The sequence below is a fragment of the Desmodus rotundus genome, chromosome 8 (assembly GCF_022682495.2).
Source record: "Desmodus rotundus isolate HL8 chromosome 8, HLdesRot8A.1, whole genome shotgun sequence".
In the NCBI taxonomy this organism is placed as follows: Eukaryota; Metazoa; Chordata; class Mammalia; order Chiroptera; family Phyllostomidae; genus Desmodus; species Desmodus rotundus.
The window spans coordinates 100,955,161-100,962,989 of record NC_071394.1 but is presented as its reverse complement, the minus strand read 5'-3'; positions in this window follow the sequence as shown (position 1 = coordinate 100,962,989).

Here is a 7,829-nt window from a genome sequence, read left to right as displayed (position 1 = left end):
AGACAGAAAGGGCCTGTGCAGGGGCTGCAGAGAGGGACTTCTTAAGGAGGCCGTGAACACTCAAATGAGGAGGGCAGGTGCTATGGGACAGGAATTCAAGCGCCCCTTGTGGGCTCAGGCAGTTCCCCACGCCCTCTCACCCCTGCTCCCGGCATGGAGTCTGAGATGTCAAGGAGGTCTAGAACCATTCCTTCAGATTAAGACATGGCCCCCTTCCGTTTCTGTTTTTGGAAGCAAAAAGCCTATTCTTTCATTACTCTCATATTCCACCCACACAGTGGACCAGCCCAAAGTGCATCACCTGGGGCTACATCTGCTAGAAATTTCCCTTTCTTACATTTCCAAGTATCTACCAGCTTGCCCAGCCCACCCACTACAGGGGGTCTTTCTAGATTCCTGCATCCCACACTGCTCTCTATGTGCCAGGTGCGCCTATACCACTGGTTGTCTAAGGCACTCATTTGGCCCCTGGACCTGACATGACATTTCCCATGTGAATGGCCCAGGCATGGCCCTGGACTGATCAGGTGACCACTATACATGTATGGAGGAATGAAAGACAACAGGGAACATCGAAATCCACTAAGGTCATTTTGAAACTGGTATCTGATATTGCCTCATCTATTTAATATCTTCGTAGGGTTTTTTGGGGGGCTGTTTTTAGCTTAAAATAATGGAAATTCTTTCACTTCAGGAGGCCGGAAGTCCAAAATCCAGGTACTGACAGGGTTAGTTCCTTCTGGAAGTTCTGAGCAAGAATCAGTTCAGTGCCTTTGTCTTAGCTTCTCCTGGTTTCTGGCCATCTGTGGCATTCCCTGGCTTGTAGACATGTCACTATAATTTTTGCCTCCATACTAAAATCCCCCCTTCTGTGGGTGCTCCTTTCTGTCTCCTATAAAGATTAGAGTGTTGTTGGATTTAGGGCCTCCCCTAATCCAGTATGGTTTTATCATAATCTCCACTGTAGTCATATCTCCATTGGGTCTTCAGTAAATTAATAAGAGAACCACCACTTCATTTTATCCTCTAATTCTTGGCCTCTCTAGGATTCAAAAGAGCAACCTGAGGTTAGTTAGCTCTTCCCCTTCCCCTCTTCTAGCTCCTTGACATCCAGACTCTGAAATGTGGCCTCACGGATCAAGCACAGTTTTTGTCATCACAAAGACCAGGTGCCAATCCCAGCTCTGCCTTTTGGTCCTGCCTGTAAAGCCCTACAGAGAAGAAAGGGAGTCTCGCCATCGGCTAATATGTCACACTCGCGAGGTCCAGAGGATGGGCCACAGCAGTTCTTCATGATTTCCACTGCGATCTTGTCACTCCACAGAGACCACTCTGATCGTGTATCTGAGTTCCTGTAACAAATTAGCCCACGACTTAGTGCCTTGAAACAACATAAGCATTTATTATCTCATGATTTCTATGGGTCAGGAGCTTGAGAGTGGCTTAGGTGGACTGGAGGACTCACTTTTAGAGGTGGCTGTGGTGAGGGACTTCTCCGTAGGGCTGCTCCAGTGTCCTCATGACATGTGACTGGCTCCCCTCAGCTCAGTGATCCAAGAGAAAGAGCAAGGACAGGGTTCTATTTTTTTTATGACCTAGCCTCAGAAGTCAGTACCATCACTTCTGACACCAGTTCATGTTCAAGGAGTGGGTGGGGGGAAATTAGGTTCTGCCTTTTGAAAGAAGACATGTCAAAGAATTTTTAAAAACCACCAGAGATCTCTTCTCCACTAGATCTCCATTCTTTTCCTCCATCTTCATAACTTGGTCTTATTAACGCTCTGTTCCCCCTACCCTGTACCCCCACCCCCAGGGTCCAGGACCTCTGCCAGCGTGGTATGAGTGTGATGGCGGTGGTGGGTGCTGATTTAGCTCATGAAAATCTCTGCTTGTCTCATATTCCAAAGAACCTTCTCAGTAAAAGGTGAGCGAGGAGAAGAAGAAAGGGGTGAGGGAAAACACCCTGCTTTGACACATGAAAGTACATAACTTTAAGCAGTTTCACTAACTTGTCAGAGGGAGGCAGTTTTTTTTCAACAGGAGTTGGGGACAATAATTTGTATCTCACAAGGTTGTTATATTAGGACTATTTTAGTCTCAGATAACTGAACCCCAACTCATACTGGTCAAAGAAAAAGAAAGGATTTAATTGGCTCAGAAGTAAAAAGCCAAGGGTTACTGGCATCAGGCAGGGCTGGATCCTGACATACAAATCATGAAGCCTCTCTTCATCTCTTGCCTCTGCTTTCCTCCACAAAGCCTTCGTTTCAGTAAGCTCTCTGCACGTGATGGCCCTCAGCAGCTGCAGGCTGACATTCGACCCCATTAGCATCCACAAATGATAGGAGCATCTCTTTCCCCGTGGTTTAAACTAAAAATCCAAGATTGTGTACTTGTGCCAGGTCCAGGGACCCTGGGTTTGATTGGCTAGGCCTGTGTTGTGAGCTCAGCCTGGGAAGGGGCTGGGGCAAGGGAGGTAAGTCACTTCTGAACCACATAGATTGACTTATTGCCACAAGAAAGGGGACCAGACTTGGAACGAGCACACGGACAGTAGTCTACTACTTTGATGAAAACTGAAGGAGGTGAATGTTTTTATGGCATTTCATGGAAAATGGTTGATTTTTTTCTGGATTTTTCTCTTTTCTTCCCTCTCTATATTCAATCATTTGATAAGTCCATGGGTTCTCCCTTAGTGTGTTGCCTGTGGCTGCCCCTCCTCTCCATCCCACTGCCTTGCTGTGGTCTCTGACTGTTACTCCCCTGGACTGTGTTAGAACAGCATCTCACTGACCCCACACCAACTCTGTCAGAGCACCTGCACCCGAATCTAGTGCTGGAAGATCCATCGTCTCCATGTACTTTCCAATGCCCCCTGGCTACAGATGTCTAGGTGGAAGGTCTATGGCAGAGCAAGCTGACTGCAAGTGAATGGTAGAGCAAGCTCGCTAGCTGGGATGGAGTGGAGATGCATGGCAGCTGGGCACCACGGTTCCCAGTGCTGCGCTGGAGATCGGAGGGAGACCAGATGGCCAGAGTGCACTGCAGCTTCTCAGCCGGCACCCACCATCTCCCCCAGGGGAGAAGCAATTGCTTTCCAAGCTTTGATCTAAAACGGAAAGTGCCTGGCTAACCCTGCTGATCAGTTCTGCAAGAGTATTTATAGTTAAACCAGATGGAGTTTGGTTTTATGTGGGGTCATTTATTGATTTACATTTTATTTATTTTACTAGTTTTAAAGACATTTTTATCACTGTACACTTGAAACTAGTACAAAATAATATTGAATGTAAACTGTAATTGACAAATAAAATTTAAAAAATAATAATAATTAAAAGTTAGTGTTTTAAATCATGGAGTATTTCAAACACCTACACATGCAGACAGGGTAGTTGAAGAAATTCCGGACATTCGTTACCCAGCTTCAACATTCATCAAGCCACGGCCAGTCTTGTTGCATCACCATTCCCACTACTTCTCCCCTCCCCAAGTATCTTGAAGCAAGTCCCGGATATCACTCCTCATACCTATAAACATTTCAGGGTATAGCTCTAAAGGTAAGAACTCTTGAAATACACGACCAGAATGCCACTATCACACCTAAAATTTTAATGGTATTTCTGGTAGTACCATCAAATATTGTCAGTGTACAAATTTCCCTAATTATCACACATCTTTTTTGTTCTAGTTTGTTTTTACAGTTCATTTGTTCGAATGAGGATTCAAATGAAGGCCCTATAGTATGATTCACTGATACGCTTCCCGAGTTTCTTTTAGGCCCAGGTTCCCTCTCTGTATCTTTCTCATTCATTGTGATTTGTTTGTTGAAGAAACCAGGTTGTTTGTCCTGTAGTTTCTTAATCTGGTTTCCCTGGTTGCATCCCTAAAATGTCCTCTAATATTTCCTGTAGATGTGTCATCAGATTCAGAAACTTGACCAGGTTCAGAGTTGATTTTTTGGCAAGCCCCCACCAGAGCGGGTGTTGGCGAGGAGGAAGGTAGGTCTGGTTGCCTCTCGGTTCTGCATCCGCTGCCAGTAAATGACACCCAGGGCACTGGGCTCCAGGAAGCAAAGCTCTGCCGCTGGAGCCATCCCAAAGCCAATCCCTCAGCTGCCACCACGTCCAAAGACTCGCGTCTGCATCATACACCTGCTTTGCATGGTTCTCTTTCTAAGTCTCTTCACTCAGGTGCATGTAACTGAGGGAAACTCGGTCTCATACCAGGAGCCTCGATGGGAAAGTTAGTTTCCTCTCTATTAATACCTCAGAGATATGGAATTCCTAGTGAAGGAAACTCCCCCCAACATGGGAGAGTTGTTCACAAGGTGACAGACAGCCACAAATGTGACAAACGTCCAGGAGGACTGTCCAAGACAATGGTAAGACTGAGAGTTAGGAGTTCAAACAGGGCCTCCAAAGGGGGTCTGTGGTGTTAGGGAGAGGACCCACTTGGCCCAGACATCACATTCGTGAGGGGCTTTCCAACTTTTGACATTATCACCAAATGAAGTGACGAGTGAAGACCATGGAGAGGCAGTTACGGGACAGAGTGAAGTTCATTCCCCAGCTTTAAACTGTATAACATGATTGGACGAGACTGCTTCAGATACACTCTAAATTCGTAAGTTTTCTAAATCCTATAGTAATCTTGGAAGTAGCACCACATAATCCTATTACAATGTATGTTTGTGTGCTACACTATTTGTTACATGCAACCGTTTAAAATAAACCACACGTTCTGCCATTCCGACCTGGTATTTCTTCATCGGGGGCATCTCAAAGAGGGGAATTGGCCAGGACCCACCTTGAGAGGATTGGAATGCAAAGAAGGGGACTTTGTGGGCTGTGGTGGTGGGAAGAGCCCCCCAAGCCCATCTCTGAAGTATTGGTAGGGTTTTGATTATTGGAGGGGAAATGGGGATGTCATCATTGGTAAGTGTCCTTCCCAGAGTGAATCAAGTCCTTTTTCCAAAGGGCTTTACAAAGTCATCCCTGTCTTTGTCCCAACTCTCCCTGAGAAGAAAGCCCATTCCTGTGACCAGGGTGATTAGTAGGTTCCCACCCCGTGTGCAGGCCCAGCCCTGCAGTCCTGGGCTCAGGGTGGGATGGGAGGCTGGGGATGAGTGGACGAAACCCCTGGGAACTCAGTGCAGGTGGGGTGGGTGGCGTGGGGGGATCGCTCCAGTCAGTGTTGATTTTAGAGAGAGGGGAAGGGAGGGAGGAGAGGGAAAGAAACATCTGTATGCGCCTCGACTGGGCCCGGGATTGAACTGGTGACCTTTTGGCTTGTGGGATGATGCCCACCAAACGGAGCCACATCGGCTGGCCGGGGGAATTAAGCAGGCTTTAACTGCAGTGCAGTGTTAAAGCTGTTTAATTTACACCTGAAAGGAACAGCAGTGACATCCTAATTAATTAAGACAGAGGTTATAAATTAGGGCTTCCAGAGAGGTCCTTGGGGTTTGCCTTGTCAGGATTTTCTTGTGGGAGGGTTTTGGATGCAGCCCAGAGAATGACATGGCTGGGGGCTTGGGGATTTAGGGTCCGAAGTCCATCCTCCTACCAGCCCTGAAATGGAGGGTCACCAGAGACTCCAGGGTCCCAATCAGTATCCTGTGTGTGCTGGTGGCCACGGTGGCAGAGAACCTACAACAGGAGGTCAGAGAGGCTCTACTCTAGCCCCTGCCTCTGCCAGAGAGGCTACCAGCCACCCCTCCTCATTTCTGTTAGACGCTTCCCTGCTGCCCTTGAGCTTCGATGCCTCCTGCTCTTCTGCCACCTGCACTGTGCTATGAAGTCAGGTTGATTCCACCCCGAAGGGCCTCTCAGATCTTCGTTTGTTTGTTGTTTGAACTCACATGTAAATTGGCTTGTTGTATGCCTGGCATTGTTCAAATCTCTTTGCAAACAAAAGGTACCATGCATCTATTCTAAGTTGCTTACATGCATTAGATTCATTTAATCCTCACAAAGTCTGTGAGAAATTGTTAGCCCCGATCTGCAGATGGGTAAACTGAGGCACAGGGATGCATGACCTGCCTTAACCCCACAGAGCTGAGAAGCAGAGTTGAGATTTGAACCCAGGCCAAGTGGCTCCGGAGCTTGGATGCTCAGCCACCTGCCCTGCTCAGTGGGGCCTGTCACGGCCCTCAGCTCGAGTGCTGCACATGGCGGTCCCAGTTCTTGAAAACTTTAAGTTATGTGATGTAAATATATTAATAAGTTCTCACGTAGAGTGTGTTTTGAGATACTGTAACTCTTCAGTTAAAAAAAAAAACCCTCAAAAGCCTTCCCAAGAGGGCGGGCCCAGGGAAGTGCGAGGTCTAGTGACAGTTTCCACAGCCTGTGGTACCAGATGGAGGGGTCGGGTCGGCCCTGTGGGCATCATTGTATGTGGCCACGCTTTGGAAATTCAGTGAGTCTGTGACTAGTGCCCCGCTATGTCATCAGGCACTCTTGTTACAACGGAAAATCTTTTTTATATCCTGCAACAATGGCATCCAAGTGACAGTTAAGTGGAGGAGCCTGCGGTAGTGTTCCAAAAATGGAGCTGACATCAGTCGCTTTGGACCGGGCGTGAGAGGCGCGCCCATGCCACAGAGAAGGCTGAAAACGCCGACACATTCTGCTGCCAAATCCAGCAGCAGGTCCCCTGCAAAATGCTGAGCAATCAGAAACCCGCTTTAAAGCCAGAACCGGCCTCTGCGCTTTTAGATTTAGGCACAGTAAGGAACACCCCTCCCACTTTACATAGACTTCTTGGGGAAGATCAGCCTCACATGAAGTGAATTTTGAATTAAACGTGACTGCCCTGTACTCAGCTCCAACTGGTATTCTTTGCTCTTTTCTCTTCTCACCACTGAGAACGGCTGCCAGACTGGTTTTGCTGCAAGGCTGATCATGCCACTCTCCTGCTCAGAAACTTTCTACAGCTCCCACTGTCACTAAAATGGGTCTTGCTATTCAAGCTACTCCATCAGAATGGAGCTGAGTCTCCTGTTGGGACAAGACGCTCCCAAGGGTGGAGCCGTGCCTCCCACAACACAGGCGCACTCGCACTAACAGGGCCACAGCCTTGGGTCCTCCCTCGGGACCTAATGTTGAGGGAGGCCTTGGGGGTGGTCTGATGCGGGTCTCAGTGCCTGGGATGGAATGGGACTCCTGAATGCCCAACAGGTGTGGCACTAGCTCAGAGCCAGGCCCAGGGTAAGTCATCATTAAACACTGTGTAATGCATGCGGGCATGAATGAATGGCCTTTACAACAAACTTTGTCTTTGAGTTCTCTATGCTCAGGGACAGAGCCCAGGGCCACAAAGGTAAAGGGGTCTCCCAAATCTTAGGCGGTTCTGAGTTTTCATTTCCTTGATCTCAGCTAGGGAAGTGCCGGAGTAACGAAAAACACTGCACATTTCTTACGTCTGTCTCCAGCAGGGCGTCTCTACGCTATCGCTATCGCTGTGACCTATTGGGCTGGGTAAGTCGTTGTTCTGGGGGGCTGTCCTGTGTATTGCAGGATGTTGGCATATCCCCGGCCTCTGCTGAACAGCTGGGGTGGGGGGCGCTATTGGCATCTAGTGGGCAGAAGCCAAGGATGCTGGTAGAGGCCCCCCCCCACCCATGTTGTTAAATTAAATGACTCCAGACATTGCCAGGCATCCTGGGCAGAGGCTGGATTACCCTCGGGTTAGAAACACTAGCCTAAGGCAGGGACTCTCAACTCCAATGCCATATTGGAATCACCTGGGGAGCTGTAAAAAAAATGCTGATGCCTGGGTCTCACCCTGAGATGTCCTGACGTCATTGGTTCTGGGAGTGGCTTGGTAGA